The following is a 17044-nucleotide window of genomic DNA, read 5'->3' as shown; positions in this document are numbered from 1 at the left end:
AACGGGGTTTTTTGTGATGCAGGCTTGATATACATGAAACTTGCTTTGTATGAAGATGTGGTGAATTTAATGCCCGGATCCTTTGAAATGATGTCGTTGTGTAAACTAACTAGTGATTAAAACATCGTTTATTGTGCTGTCGTTAGTTAAAACCGATATTTCCCGTCATATTACCATTTACATACGGCTTTTACATCCGACTTTCATTAAATATCATATGACGTATATAATATTCAATAATAGTGAACAGTTCCAATATGTTTCCAAGAGCCGTTCTGTTTAAACGGAACTGGTTTGCGTACCATCATACAAAATGTAATACGTTTAAAACCAAATGTAAATTGCATTGCATCTTTCTTGGTAGTTTCTTTTGATCTATGATGCATTTCAAACCAACTGTTTTACCAAAAATGTGAAACAGATTTTTTTTCGATAACAATGTCGTGTTGTGTATCCCATGGTTACGAGTCTGTCAGACGATAACCGAAAATGGGAAACGGATATTTTAGCCGTAATTTGAGTTTGATGTCACGCCATGCTCGGGAGGTACAGACCGGGAGTATGTACCAGTTACACCAGTAGCATGCGTCAATAGTAGTCGTAGACTATTTATATGACGTCGACAAAGGTGAGTTATGATTGACTCAAAAGTAGGCGGAAAGGCCCGACTCAAAAGTATCACGGAAATACCCGACTCAACGGTATGCCGGAAAGATTGCAAAATGATTGGTATTCTACAAATACGTTCAATACGTGAAGACATGTAAGCTGGCTGCAGCAGTATATTTCGATAGATAAAATAAGAAGGTATTAAGCAAGTGTTTCCAGCTGGAGACATCTATTAGCAGGTGTCGATTGGAGACCGAAAAGGTCACAAACACACAGCCATATGGACAGGTGTGTCGTGTACAGATAAATCAACACTCGACCAGTTGGTTCTCAGGGAATAAAGCTATCATAGTAACCATGCCGTCTGTCTCTGTAAATGTTATTATTATAAAATTGTGATCTGTTTGAATTCCAGAAACAGCCATTAAGTTATTTGCCGGATATATTATTCACGACATTCCTTTATAGTCGGGTTTAATTAACCCGGATCGGCACCGATATGTGTTAAATTGTGTGTATCATACAGCGCCCCCTACTGGTTGTCCCCGTCTCTCAATTATCAGTGGTAGGACAGCATCACAATGCCGCTTACAACAATATGGTGACTTCCTGTTACCGCTCATGCAATTGTAATAACACAGTGCATTGTTATACACGCTAAACCATTTGCGGCAATATGTGTGGCTTGTGCAGAAGCATCTCCCCGCCCGTCCAATATGAGATTTACTGTACGTCTATTGCAAGGAGCCATGCGCATGGTTTAATCGTTGGGGTTATTACGTATTTATATGCATGAAGGCGGTAAACTATAAAGCTCACTCACTCACTACAGTTGACTAAAGACGTATCTCTTGCATGAACATGTATATCATTCATGCACGTTCTCACGTGCTTTTCACTGTTGGGACGGTCCTAGTGCACCGGACCATTAACTGAATCAGAGACTTAAGTTTTCCTGTCAAGATAGGTTTTTATCGCTGAAGAATTGCAGCCTGCTTTTCTAATAGAGCCGAGAGCTATCGATCACGTCTGTGTGACTGGTGTGAAGTTACCTTCCACTCACAGAGATGTATCTCGCTATTACATTCAGTCTACTGTCACCTTTTATAGTACCCATAACATAATGAGCTTCAGTAGACAAACATCTCCAGCGTGAAATACACAAGTGATACCCGGTATAGTACCGGTATTGATCCCGTGGAAATAACGTCGGTACGGATATATAAACTCCACACAAATACACAAGCGAAATGATAATATCTTTTCAAAAATATTAATAGGAGAATCGCATCAACTGGTAACGATTTTCTCTCCAGGGATCAATACTTTAATTTTTCTGGAAGGGAATACCGGTCTTATTCTAATATATCATACATTCAGACGTGATCACTGATGGGCAAATAATCCTGGATACACTGTCGGCTAGACCGAGTGGCCGGAGTAACGCTTGGGGCAATGCAGCTGTATGTACTAACTTTGAATGGTGCTTTATCATCAGATATGAGAAAGTAGAAAACGTCATTGATTACATGTATGTCCGTCAGCCTCCGTATCTAATTATAGGTGTATTTACAGGGAACGCGACCTTGTGGTATAAAGATATTCACTCAAAAGATCGTTCTGTACTGTCCAGACAAAATCTCAATTTGCCTGGTGTAAGATACGGGGACCGCTCGCCTGAAAACCTGTAGATACACAATTTACGTAATAATGGTGACTCCTGTTAAACTATCATTATAAAAAGAGTATGGAGGTCGTGTCTGAGGACGGTAAATTCTGCTTGTCATTATCTCAGGACACAGGGGAATGTCTTCGAATGTCTTATCCATCAGCGCACGTATGGACAGCACAGATCGTAATATGCATTATATAACGCGCATGTGTAGGCAGCAATGAACAATGGTCTTTATTGTAACAAACACTGTACAACGCGCACGTGTAGACAGCCATCAACAATGGCCTTCATTGTAACATACTCGTAATATGCATTATATAACGCGCATGTGTAGGCAGCAATGAACATTGGTCTTTATTGTAACAAACACTGTACAACGCGCATGTGTAGACAGCCATCAACAATGGCATTCATTGTAACATACACTGTACAACGTGCACGTGTAAACAGCCATCAACAATGGCCTTCATTGTAACAATCATTCTACAACGCGCACGCGTAGACAACAATGAACAATGGCCTACATTGTAACATACACTGTACAACACGCACGTGTAGCCAGCCATCAACAATGGCCTTCATTGTAGCAAACATTGTACAACGCGCACGTGTAGACAGCCATCAACAAGGGCCTTCATTGTAACATACACTGTACAACACGCACGTGTAGCCAGCCATCAACAATGGCCTTCATTGTAACAATCATTCTACAACGCGCACGGGTAGACAGCAATGAACAATGGCCTTCATTGTAACATACGTAGGCAGCAATGAACAATGGTCTTTATTGTAACAAACCCTGTACAACGCGCACGTGTAGACAGCCATCAACAATGAACTTCATTGTAGCATACACTGTACAACGTGCACGTGTAGACAGTATTGAACGATGGCCTTCATTGTAACATACACTGTACATCGTGCACGTGTAGACAGCCATCAACAATGACCTTCATTGTAACATACACTGTACACCGCGCACGTGTAGACAGCCATCAACAAGGGCCTTCATTGTAACAAACACTGTAAAACGTGCACGTGTAGACAGCCATCAACAATGGCTTTCATTGTAACATACACTGTACAACGTGCACGTGTATTGTAACAAACATTGTAGAACGCGCACGCGTAGACAACAATGAACAATGGCCTACATTGTAACATACACTGTACAACACGCACGTGTAGACAGCCATCAACAATGAACTTCATTGTAGCATACACTGTACAACGTGCACGTGTAGGCAGCAATCAACAATGGCCGTCATTGTAACATACAATATAACGCGCATGTGTAGGCAGCAATGAACAATGGTCTTTATTGTAACAAACCCTGTACAACGCGCACGTGTAGACAGCCATCAACAAGGGCCTTCATTGTAACATACACTGTACAACGTGCACGTGTAGGCAGCAATCAACAATGGCCGTCATTGTAACATACAATATAACGCGCATGTGTAGGCAGCAATGAACAATGGTCTTTATTGTAACAAACCCTGTACAACGCGCACGTGTAGACAGCCATCAACAATGACCTTCATTGTAACATACACTGTACAACGTGCACGTGTAGACAGTATTGAACGATGGCCTTCATTGTAACATACACTGTACATCGTGCACGTGTAGACAGCCATCAACAATGACCTTCATTGTAACATACACTGTACAACGTGCACGTGTAGACAGCCATCACCAATGGCCTTCATTGTAACAAACATTGTAGAACCCGCACGCGAAGACAACAATGAACAATGGCCTTCATTGTAACGTACACTGTACAACGTGCACGTGTAGACAGCAATCAACAATGGCCGTCATTGTAACATACACTGTACAACACGCACGTGTAGACAGCCATCAACAATGACCTTCATTGTATCATACACTGTACACCGCGCACGTGTAGACAGCCATCAACAAGGGCCTTCATTGTAACATACACTGTACACCGCGCACGTGTAGACAGCCATCAACAAGGGCCTTCATTGTAACATACACTGTACATCGTGCACGTGTAGACAGCCATCAACAATGGCTTTCATTGTAACATACACTGTACAACGCGCACGTGTGGACAGCCATCGACAATGGCCTCCATTGTAACAAACATTGTAGAACGCGCACGCGTAGACAACAATGAACAATGGCCTTCATTGTAACATACACTGTACAACGTGCACGTGTAGACAGCAATCAACAATGGCCGTCATTGTAACATACACTGTACAACGCGCACGTGTAGACAGCCATCAACAATGGCCTTCATTGTAACAAACACTGTACAACGTGCACGTGTAGACAGCCATCAACAATGGCCTTCATTGTAACATACACTGTAAAACGTGCACGTGTAGACAGCCATCAACAATGGCCTTCATTGTAACATACACTGTACAACGTGCACGTGTAGACAGCCATCAACAATGGCCTTCATTGTAACATACACTGTACAACGTGCACGTGTAGACAGCCATCAACAATGGCCTTCATTGTAACATACACTGTACAACGTGCACGTGTAGACAGCCATCAACAATGGCCTTCATTGTAACATACACTGTACAACGTGCACGTGTAGACAGCCATCAACAATGGCCTTCATTGTAACATACACTGTACAACGTGCACGTGTAGACAGCCATCAACAATGGCCTTCATTGTAACATACACTGTACAACGTGCACGTGTAGACAGCCATCAACAATGGCCTTCATTGTAACATACACTGTACAACGTGCACGTGTAGACAGCCATCAACAATGGCCTTCATTGTAACATACACTGTACAACGTGCACGTGTAGACAGCCATCAACAATGGCCTTCATTGTAACATACACTGTACAACGTGCACGTGTAGACAGCCATCAACAATGGCCTTCATTGTAACATACACTGTACAACGTGCACGTGTAGACAGCCATCAACAATGGCCTTCATTGTAACATACACTGTACAACGTGCACGTGTAGACAGCCATCAACAATGGCCTTCATTGTAACATACACTGTACAACGTGCACGTGTAGACAGCCATCAACAATGGCCTTCATTGTAACATACACTGTACAACGTGCACGTGTAGACAGCCATCAACAATGGCCTTCATTGTAACATACACTGTACAACGTGCACGTGTAGACAGCCATCAACAATGGCCTTCATTGTAACATACACTGTACAACGTGCACGTGTAGACAGCCATCAACAATGGCCTTCATTGTAACATACACTGTACAACGTGCACGTGTAGACAGCCATGAACAATGGCCTTCATTGTAACATACACTGTACAACGCGCACGTGTGGACAGCCATCAACAATGGCCTCCATTGTAACAAACATTGTAGAACGCGCACGCGTAGACAGCAATGAACAATGGCCTTCATTGTAACATACACTGTACAACGCGCACGTGTAGACAGCCATCAACAATAGCCTTCATTGTAACATACACTGTACAACGTGCACGTGTAGACAGTATTGAACAATGGCTTCATTGTAACAAACACTGTACAACGCGCACGTGTAGACAGCCATCAACAATGGCCTTCATTGTAACATGCACTGTACAACGCGCACGGGTAGACAGCAATCAACAATGGCCATTGTAACAAACACTGTACAACGCGCCCGTGTAGACAGCCATCAACAATAGCCTTCATTTTAACATACACTGTACAACGTGCACGCGTAGACAGCCATCAACAATGGACTTCATTGTAACATACACTGTACAACGCGCACGTGTAGACAGACATCAACAATAGCCTTCATCGTAACATACACTGTACAACGTGCACGGGTAGACAGTATTGAACAATGGCCTTCATTGTAACATACACTATACAACGCGCACGTTTAGACAGCAATGAGCAATGGCCTTCATTGTAACATACACTGTACAACGCGCACGTGTAGACAGCAATGATAAATGGTTCATTGTAACATACACTGTGGTTTGATTTTGATTAACGTCCTATTAACAACTAAGGTCATTTAAGGACGTGCCTCCATGCGTGAAGTGTATGCGTGCTTGTGTGTGTGTATGCAGGAGGCTTGTTATGTTGGTGTAATTGCCTCCTTGTGATAGCGCGGATCTGATGCCGTCTTTAGAGTGCTATCTCACTGAAAACATGCCGAAGGTACCCAGCACAGCATTCCGCCCGGTCACATTATACTGACAACGGGTGAACCAGTGGTTACCATTCTCCTAAATTCTGAACGTTAAGCAGGGAATAACAACTACCATGTTTAAGGACGTTTGTATGTCCCGGCCTGGGTACAGAACCCATTGCCTTCCTCACCTGGGCGAACGCTCAACATAAAGGCCAAAAGTGAGGTGTTGCCAAGCAAGGCGCTAGGAAGTAATAAGTAAAAAGAAAGACAAGATCTCAAATATTGCAGATCTATTTTGGTCGCTTTTTTGTCCCCAAATAGAGGACACCAAAGCAAATCTCTAATTCTGCAGGGGGTTCCCTCATTAGTCGCCTCATACGATATTCTTTCCCCGATACCCCATCTGCGGGGTTGACGCGCACGTGTAGGTAGCCATCATCGATAGCCTCCCTCGTAACAAACACTGTGCAAAAATGGTCTTTTTCGTAACATACATTGCATAACGCGCACGTGTAGGCTGTTATTCTTAACATAGTCCAGTGCGGCACCTTAAAAAAAATACTCCTATCCTGTTTGATTGTAATTGACATTTTCTTTAGTCGGTAAAGATGTCTCAATTTATTCATTTGAAAACATGGCCACCATCTTAATTTTCTAATGCATCAGAAAAAATCAACAACACATTTTCAGAGTCAGAAAAGTGCAATACACGATATTTGGTCTTAACCTAAAGTGCCGTTCTTGAGAATATGTTTTTAATTTCTAAAAAATGCAAGGACCTTAATCGTAGCTACATGTAATAACGTTTTTCCCAGCCAACTATACATGTCAATAAAAGTATTTAACGCGTTAAGTTACCTACCTTGACCAGAAGAACTGACCAACTCATTGAGGTACCATTGTGAGATTGTGAATGAAAGGTTTAGCTGACTAGCAGTATCAGTGATTATGACGGAACACTTGTTATATTAATAAAGGGCTCTGTTACAGGTATCATACTCAACTCGCAACGCATTTTGGGCGGAAATCCAGAGCTTTTTTCGCGTATCTGGTTCAAACAGTTTGTCTGTTTTTAAATGTAACACTTTCGGGTAGATGCAGGCCTTGCAAGGCTTCGTCAAGTTTTGCCTGAAAGCAGCATCAGATTACTAGGTCCGACCTTATTTCATAAACAACAACTCTAGTCCAACCGGTTCAACCGTTTGGATTGCGATAAATGAATGCGGCCCTGGATCTTGCGGCTGAAGATCTAAATATAAAAATAAACACCAAAAACATCTAAGTTTGCAAATAATTCATAAAGTTGGTCGACGTACGTAGGTGCTGACATGAGATCTACCATAAAAAAGTACAGACGATTTATCAGCAATGGTATAAAACTTTAAACGTATCTCTATCAGGCAAACAGTCTTTACCAGTCCTTGACCGACATGGCTCGTTGGCGCCTTTCTCAGGCAGGTAAAAATGCATACGAGTATTGTTAACAGATGAACAGATAAGTACGCGACATGCATTTTTAAAACCATGCGTGTCACAAACATAGAAAGGTAGAGATCGATACGCTAAAGGATCAATGGAGGCTAACATTTCCTCCGGGTTTCACTTTTTTTAATTTCTGTAAATATTTAAGACCACAGTAGTCAACAGGAACCTTTTACTGAAAACATTAATATTTACGCAGGCATGCGATGACAATTCAATAACAGTTTTTTTTATTATTGATATAACATTGCCTTGAGACTTGAAGCGGGCGTGCCTATAGGTTGATACGACATTGCCCAGGGACTGCATTTGGTTTGTGTCTAAAAGCTGATTTGATAAAGCATTGAGAAAGGAAATTGAACTGTCTTATAGTTTAAATGATAGTGTCGTGACAGTGAAGTGGTCTTGCTTTTATCGTTGATATGATAGTGTCGTGAGACCTGAAGTGGTTTGTGTCTAAAAGGTGATTTGATAAAGCATTGAGAAAGGAAATTGAACTGTCTCATAGTTTAAAAGATAGTGTCGTGACAGTGAAGTGGTGTTGCTTTTATCTTTGATATGATAGTGTCATGAGACCGGAAGTGGTCTTTTCTTATCATTGATATGATATTGTCGTGAGACCGGAAGTGGTTTGCGTCTAAAAGTTGATTTGATAAAGCATTGAGAAAGGAAATTGAACTGTCTCATAGTTTAAATGATAGTGTCGTGACAGTGAAGTGGTCTTGCTTTTATCTTTGATATGATAGTGTCATGAGACCGGAAGTGGTCTATTCTTATCGTTGATATGATAGTGTCGTGAGACCGGAAGTGGTCTTGTCTTATCGTTGATATGATAGTGTCGTGAGACCGGAAGTGGTCTTGTTTTATTGTTGCTATGATAGTGTCGTGAGACCGGAAGTAGACGTGCCTTATAACTGATGTGACTGTGTCTTGAATCAGGAAATTGGCATGTTATATTTGATATGATAGTGCAGTTAGAAAATGGGTGTGATTTATAGTTTAGAAAACAAGTGCACTGCGACAGGAAGTGGGATTGTCTACTGCTGGCTGTAGGTTACTTATCAGTACAGTTTAGTTTAAATCAGATCAATAGATCGAGATAAAAAATAGCAACATTCTCTTCTCAATACATGTAGCTTTGAATTATAATAATAGCAATTGTATAAACAAAGGGAAATGTTCAAATATACTTACAATGATATTAATGAGCGAGCCGGAACAGTGACAGTCAAATGCAGTTCAAATATTCATAGTACAGCAAAAACGCAAACTGGAAAAAATCAATCCACTGCGTTTATAAAATAAATCAAATAATTAACTCTCCAAAAAAATCGACTAGATGTACGCATTAAACGTATGTTTTAAGTTGCTAAATTGTGAAAACCATATCCATATTTCACGGAGACCACTTCACAACTGTGTGTATTTATGTACATAAGAAGTAAGCTGTATGATATGGATACTTTGGGACAGCTTGCACGCATGTAACGATTTATTCTTTGATAAAACAACACACCATTCAAATGCCTCACGGAATTAGATCTGTGTAAGTCCGTAGACGATCTAAAAAATCTATCTTTTTATAGAACTTAATGTTATACGTTACATGGAAGGTACGAAGAGACACAGAAGGTGAAATGTTGTTTGATATTTTATACGTTTCTCTCTAAATCTCTTATTATTTGATGTTGTTATATTACAAAAGATGCCTACTTCTTTACTGAAGTTATTATTACGGAAACATCTGGTCTAAACGTCATAGTACTGACCGTGTCGTATAATTATCACACGCTACAAAACAAGATTTATAGAGACTTACTAGACTTGTTAGAGGTTTTCGTGCTGAAGACTTGTGAGGTTAATGTGCTGAAGACTTGTGAGATTATTGTGGTGAAGACTTGTGAGGTTCTCGTGCTGAAGACTTGTCAGGTTATTGTGCTGAATACTTGTGAGGTTTTCCTGCTGAAGACTTGTGAGGGTTTCGTGCTGATGACTTGTGAGGTTATGGTGCTGAAGTCTTGTGAGATTATTGTGGTGAAGACTTGTGAGGCTTTCGTGCTGAAGACATGTGAGGTTATTGTGCTGAATACTTGTGAGGTTTTCGAGCTGAAGACTTGTGAGGTAATTGTGCTGAAGACTTTTGAGGTTATTGTGCTGAAGACGTGTGAGGGTATTGTGCTGACGACTTGTGTGGTTTTCGTGCTGAAGACTTGTGAGGTTATTGTGCTGAAGACTTGTGTGGTTTTTGTGCTGATGGTTTGTGAGCGTTTGATGGTTCGCTATACACTATTTCCTCAGACAGACAGAAACCACTCTACATTTCTACACTTACTCGGATACCAAGGGCGCGTTTTCATGAAACCGTTCCCATGCTTAAGCATGGATTTTGTGCTGAAGCTTAATTTCTTGTTTCGGTTATAAATTAACAAACAACATTATTTTGTCAATTAAACCCAAATACTGTTTCATTGTTTACAATTTACTTGTGATCGTTCGACATGGTTTAAGTGAGTTTCAAGAAAGGTGGAACAAGAAGTCATGCTTGAACACGAGAACGCTTTCATGAATACGGGCCCTAGTAGCCTATTGAGTATCCAAACCTCCACAATTCAAGCTCCGTCTTACAGTTTGAAAACATAAGCAGATACTTTATGGAGGTACTCTGGATTCGAGTGTAGCAATATATATGTTTACTATAATTGTGCTGAGGAATAAATTAAATGATATTTGCAATAATAAATTTGACTGATTAACATTTCATAAAGAGATGTGTTTCATGAAGAAGAAGAAAACAACAACATATATATGCGAAGTAAAATCTAGCGTAGGGACTATTTTTATGACGTCGGATGGTAAAGTCGTTATTTGATTTTCAAGTTATCCCCCAGCAATACATTAGTGGGATGATATGATAAGGTGCCGTTAAGTAAATTTGTAATGAATGAACCAATTAACATTATTTGCGGACACGCTCTGTATATGGTTCTTATTTTATTTACCGATATCTGATTGAACTATAATGCAAAGTATTGTAAGCCAGAACAATACAATTTGATTTATAGACGATTTTTCTATGCGAGTTCTGTCAGATTCAACTATATTCTGGCTAACGGTCCGGTAGAAACTACAACCATCATGATAAACAATATCCATTCTAATCTTATCACATGATTCTTTACCATGATACATTCTGCAGATAAAGGTAGTGCGACACAAAATAATTTGCATGTGTCTTAATAACTCTCGAATTAAATTTACAAAAGTCATCATTAGGAAAAAAGCCAAATTCTAGGAAAGTAAGAAATTAAATAAACTGTCTTTTTAATTTTGAAGGATATAGCAGCATTGATTATATAGTGAATTAATTTTGGAACGTTTCCCGGGTCAGGAGGTAGCATTAAACTCGGGTAAAACAGTCTTTACCGGGTCAGGAGGTAGTATTAGCCCCGGGTATAACGGTCTAGACTTGCAGACACTCTGCCACAGAAGGAACATCAAGTGGCTTTTATTTCGGAAGGTCAAAGAAAGTCGTGTACCATTGTTTACAATGGAGGCGGTATAACAGTCTCAGAACGCACACATCAAGCGACGCAGCTTCCGGTTTCGCCAGAAGCGTCCATGGAAACTGTAGCGCTATGACGTAGTTGATCTCCCGACGGACGGGAACATGAACACATATAAACCGACATACAGCACAAACCTACAATAAACTCCACAACCAATGGACAGATGGAGATAGTGTTTTGATAAATGTTTATTAGTGGATTTTTCTGAAGCTAGAGGGGATGTTTACATTATGAAATGTATGTTCTCCAAACTCAGGGCCTAGTTTGACGCCGACATGCACTCTGTGACATGCCGTACTAGTGTAAAGGTACGAACACAGTGTACTTACCTAGCCTAGCCTCAGAGTACCAATCCTGAACCAAAGTACGACATCTGACTTAAAACCGACCCCTGAACCAGATTTCGACCTCTTATTCAGCATACGTCCATTAACCCAGAGTATGACATCCGACCCAGAACGTACAACCCCTAATTCAGAGTACAAACTATGACCCCTTACTCGGTTATTAGTGTACAATTTACATGCAATACCATTAACCCAGCGTACAGCCATAACCCAGAGTGCGACCTCTGACCCCGACTTAACGTATGGCCTTTCTTATTCAACCTCTGATGGTGCTTACGATCCTTGACTTAATGTATGTCAGTCAGTGACGACATAGATCCTATACAAATTGTACACGTACCATGATAGAACGTCGTCCATAGGTTGTTAGTTACATGTAAGCCTAGTTGCTCAAACTCAGTAAAGTCATATTTGGCTTGAAAACAATGATAAGGCACACTGCGCCCTCAAGGTTAAAAGCTGCATACATGATTAAACAGCAAAATGGACAGATGATATTATAACAAGTATTTTTTATTCCAATGTTATAGACCTGTTTTACGTAGATATTCGAAAATCTTCAACAAATTAAGTGCATGGATCCATCTTTTAATATCAGGCACATCATGACGCTACCTCACTGAAATATCATGCTGAACACATGATGCTACCTCACTGAAATATCATACTGAACACATGATGCTACCTCACTGAAATATCATGCTGAACACACGATGCTACCTCAGTGAAATATCATGCTGAACACATGATGCTTAAGCATCGTGAGGTAGCATCGTGTGTTCAGCATGATATTTCTGAACAAATAATGATGTCAACAGGTGACGTTTGAAGAACGAATAACGATCTGATCCGCTTATTTTCTACATCNTGCTAATATTGTATTGAATATGGCAATTTATCATATTCATTAATTAAACACATAAACACCCTGACACTTTAACTATAAAATATACATGCTCCAAGTCAGGAACCGTTACATTAGTGCATTTCACAATTATTTTATGTTTTTTAGCAAAAACAAAGGTCCAGAAGAATCTCCGTCTCGCTCGGCGACAGATTGCAGTCTACGCCCCCTCCATCAAATATCCTAGAAACGCCCCTGCCATCACTTACGACAAACTTGACAGCTGTTATTTCTTCTGTTAAAACAGATGTAACATCGGGAAGCCGACAGGATGACGTTCGGTCAGCAACAATGAATAGATATCTATGTTCATGGATTATTTTTATTTCTCCTTTATAGTGACACTTAGGGATCGAGTTGTTTAGAACTATAGGGTACGGTTTTGTTTTCTATGAGAGAAAGATCTAGATCCGAGTTCCCAATAGATTTCAAAATAAGTCATGATGTCAGTTTTTCGTTTCTTTAAATAGATTAGCACAATTCGTATAAAGCAATACTGGCAAGCAGGGTTATCAGAGTGTGCTTCAAGCTGAAGGGCGAATTGTAATGACAATTTGCCCCTGCGATCTGCAAGCGAGGGTTCATTTGCTTCAGCACACAGACTTATAATAGGTGTTATGCGAAAGCCACCAATGATTCGTCTATATAAAATGGTTTGGTGGAATCATAGTAAACACCATAAAAAACGCAGTTTCATTTCTGTAAAACTACCAATAATAAAAGCGATAAATGTCTTTGAAAGCAATTATAAAAACCAATGAAAATCTAAAAAATTAAAAACACAGAAAAGACTGCAGTACATTAACGTTATGTCACACCGGCCGTAACTGTTTCCGATAACCAGAACGATCTCGGTAAAATTCGGTTACGTTTATTTCTGTTGGTTACAGATAAAGAGTGTAAAATAGATAAATAGTAATGACAGGCGGCATGGGTTAATTGAGCATGCTGGATGTCGCCAGTTGTCACTCAGTCGTGAAATGGCGGTTTGTCAGGTAACATCCACTATAGCTATACCTTTGCATTGGCTCCGTGACGTAAACATTGCTAGTGGATAAATTGTACGTAACAATTTATCAGTCGTTTTAAGTCACATTCGTTTTTGTTTTAAAATCTAATCTAGAGCGCGTCTCTCTCATATCTAATATCACGCCAGAAATCACAGTCTCGCGATAATACATAAAACAACATGTTTTTTGTCATTCCGAACGGCTATAGTAACTTCTTTGAAAAGTAAAAAAGATGAATGTAAAAAACACTGCGTTTGTTTGTAAAAGTACACGTCAGCGTCAGAATAATAGGTTTTGAAACCTGAGATTATACATGGATATAAACTGTAAAACTCGCAAAAATATATACTCAGCAAGCCGGTTCATGATTCATGACTAAGATATGTTGTCTTTGAAATTAGATAGAACGTAGGCTGATTGTAAAAAGTTTTGAAATATATATATATAACTAGATTTTCATCAGACATTTTTTTAGATCTAATGACGATTACATAGTTTATATTCGCCCTATGGAATAGCGTAGCCTTTCCGAATCAATTACAGCGCCGGTGACTAAAGTTGATAAGCATTTTATATGTACATATTGTTGTAGATGGTTAAATTATTAAAGATGTGTACATGTGCATGATCTTCCCCGCCAGGACGTCAGCACTCACAGCTGTCGCGTTTCCCAATTTGATGACCACTTGGGTATAGGAGCTTGGAATCAATCCATTGGAAATCGCGACTTTGGTATACAGCGAAGTGTGCTCAGAAGTGTCGCAGTAACGTTAGTGCTCGCACTTTAGCTGTTTCTTCCCTTCAATAATTCATATATACGCAAACAGACTTCGATTTTCGAAACATCTAAACTAGATACTTAATCAACTTACGTTTTCGTCAATGAAAAAACTTTTAAGCATTTTAAATGGGTAAAATAAAGTGAATATGTTATTTTAATAGAACTATAAATCACAACACTTACAATGGTACGTAAATGTACTGTTACACTTCTAAAGATACACATGGTATAATGAGTTCGTAAGGATGTAGCATATACATACACATCTATAGCGTCTGTGTCGTCAGTTTGTTCTTGGAACAGCCTAACGTCACAGAAATGTTTGCTTCTTACGATCGCCTCATAAGGAGAAGTGTCACAAATTACGATTATTCAATTGCGTTCATAGGCCTGTGAACGTTTCTTGTTTATATGGTTTCTTCTTGCGGAAGTGAATGTCTACATCACTGAATAGGACACAGAATGTTACGTCATATTTAAAGAATGTCGGGTGTGACTGCAGTATATATTATTGAAGTGTTAAGGGTGCATTTTGTGGCATATCAAACTTTGTTAAAACACCAAGCCTTTTCTACCAGCCACATCAAGTTCAAGTTCGTCAAACCTCGCTTAGCCACAACAAAACTTATCACCAGAAACATCAAACTTAGTCAATAGTAAATTACCCTAACAATCAGATGTCATGCTTTCGTGTTTCTTAATCAAAACATATATATTTGATGAGAAAAGCGTCGATGTGTTGAGGACTACAAACACTGCCAGCGTGAACAACAACGCTGGGTCTGTACACCCGGGATCACCCTGTCAGACATACAATGGCCGTCTCTCAATAAACCTAGTCTAGTTGTAACATATTTCTCATAAATGACAACGATAAACAATAAGCGCGGTTAACGCCATGGTTAATATGTCTCGTGGCAGGTATTAACCGAACCCACTGCACAGTGACATGGACGGGGCAATCTGCGAGTTATTTATCGCTTTATCGCGATGGAGCAAGAACGGGAGTGATAAATTGTCTTCAGTCATTAAACAGCGAAACGGTAGCAACGGGATAGACGTTAAACGAGTTGATTGGATGAATCTCTCATTTCAACTATTACTGTTCCGTTTAAAGTTTGTGAATGGTTGTCATTACAGCCACTGTGGAAAATGTGCATTTTGTACTTCCACTGTGTGTACAGACATCCACTACCGATATACGGACGTCCATTTCCTCATACGGACGTACACGGTAATACGGACGTCCATTTCCTCATACGGACGTCCATTTCCTCATACGGACGTCCAATTCCTCATGCGGACTCACAACGCTTATAAAATTAAGTACGTAACGACTTCTATACCAGATTATACTGGCCAACTCCTAAAAAGGGTACATGCATTGAATTCACCGATAAAGTTTCCCATGCTATTTATTAGTGAATGGTTGACGAAAATATGGTTGACATTTTATAACTATTTTATTTTCGGGCGTTATTGTAGGTAGGTTTGTATAAATGTACCGAAACTATCCGATGTAAAATTCCTCTTACTTACCAGATAAGTAGTAAGGTATCCCGTCGGTATAACACTGCTAGGATCTGGGCTAACGACACAACCCTAAAATCCGTCCGGATATTTCTCACACTGTCCGTAACTCCGATACAAGTCCGACTTTGACGTTAGTGTGGACACTGCACGTGTAGGTGAGGATAGCACAGGCGAGTGTGACGACAAATTGTTGATTGCGCCACTATTACGACCCTACACACTTCCAGCCTCTCCGCCACGTTTGATCGATAAGTAATATAAGTGGGGATTGACAGAGGCTGCAATTGCCGTGACCATCCAAGTGTAACATGTACTATGTTCCCTTTCAGCCTCAGCAACTATCTGAGCGTCAAACTCTGAAACGCTAATCCACCAATCAGCGGTCTGTGTCTATCCGAGAGGGGAATGTACTCACCCAACACCACTTGCTAATTCATAAGTATGAACTCTTTTCGGAAAGTGGTTCATAGTTGTATAAATCTGTTTTTAATCACGTGTATATTGTGCGTTTGTATAGCAGTTATTTTGATTAATCATAACCGATTAAAGCGTACGATGTAAAGCAGGTGTCTGGGCTTCGTTCATTGTCCAGTAAACGTCTGTATTCTACTTGGTTTTAAGAACATGCACCAAAACACGACAGTTCACAGTGTGCGGCACACCTCACGAACCTACACTAGTAACTAGATTATCATCCTATATTACTTTAGAGCTCCAGAACACTACATATCGAACCAGTAGGAAAGACAAAATGACCGACTACAGTAGTTAAGGGAGTAATTAGATTGACACAGTGTTGTATGTTACTCGCCAACATCAGCTTACACAATCTCAAACTGATGCAACTACAAACCTATGCATTATACTATCACATAGTCTGGCACCAAACTGACGGATTACAGTACAGTATCTGGACAAACCTGGACCAGACTGGTGATAACATTCTGCATACAACAGTCGATAGTCATTACATACAGTATCTAAAAGTTTCCTTTAAACCTAATGTGAGATTTCT

At 40.0% G+C, this 17044-nt stretch overlaps 1 protein-coding gene across 2 annotated transcripts in view; it reads right to left on the bottom strand.

The window, feature by feature from the left end:
- Nucleotides 1-16325, bottom strand: part of LOC110448160 (TWiK family of potassium channels protein 18-like) — a 65863-nt gene extending 49538 nt beyond the window's left edge. Inside the window, exons 1-2 of one of the 2 annotated variants that reach the window (XM_021494259.1) lie at nt 16036-16325; nt 9083-9158 (exon numbers count right to left, since the gene is read on the bottom strand). The gene's annotated coding sequence lies outside the window, so the exon portion shown is untranslated. The remainder of the gene's footprint in view (nt 1-9082; nt 9159-16035) is intronic. The other variant, XM_021494258.1, reaches the window with a different exon arrangement.
- Between the last annotated feature and the right edge of the window lie 719 nt (nt 16326-17044).

Source organism: Mizuhopecten yessoensis, unplaced genomic scaffold (assembly GCF_002113885.1).
Source record: "Mizuhopecten yessoensis strain PY_sf001 unplaced genomic scaffold, ASM211388v2 scaffold3853, whole genome shotgun sequence".
Classification (NCBI taxonomy): Eukaryota; Metazoa; Mollusca; class Bivalvia; order Pectinida; family Pectinidae; genus Mizuhopecten; species Mizuhopecten yessoensis.
Note: the sequence above shows the minus strand (reverse complement) of the source record. Positions and strands in the feature narration are given on the sequence as shown.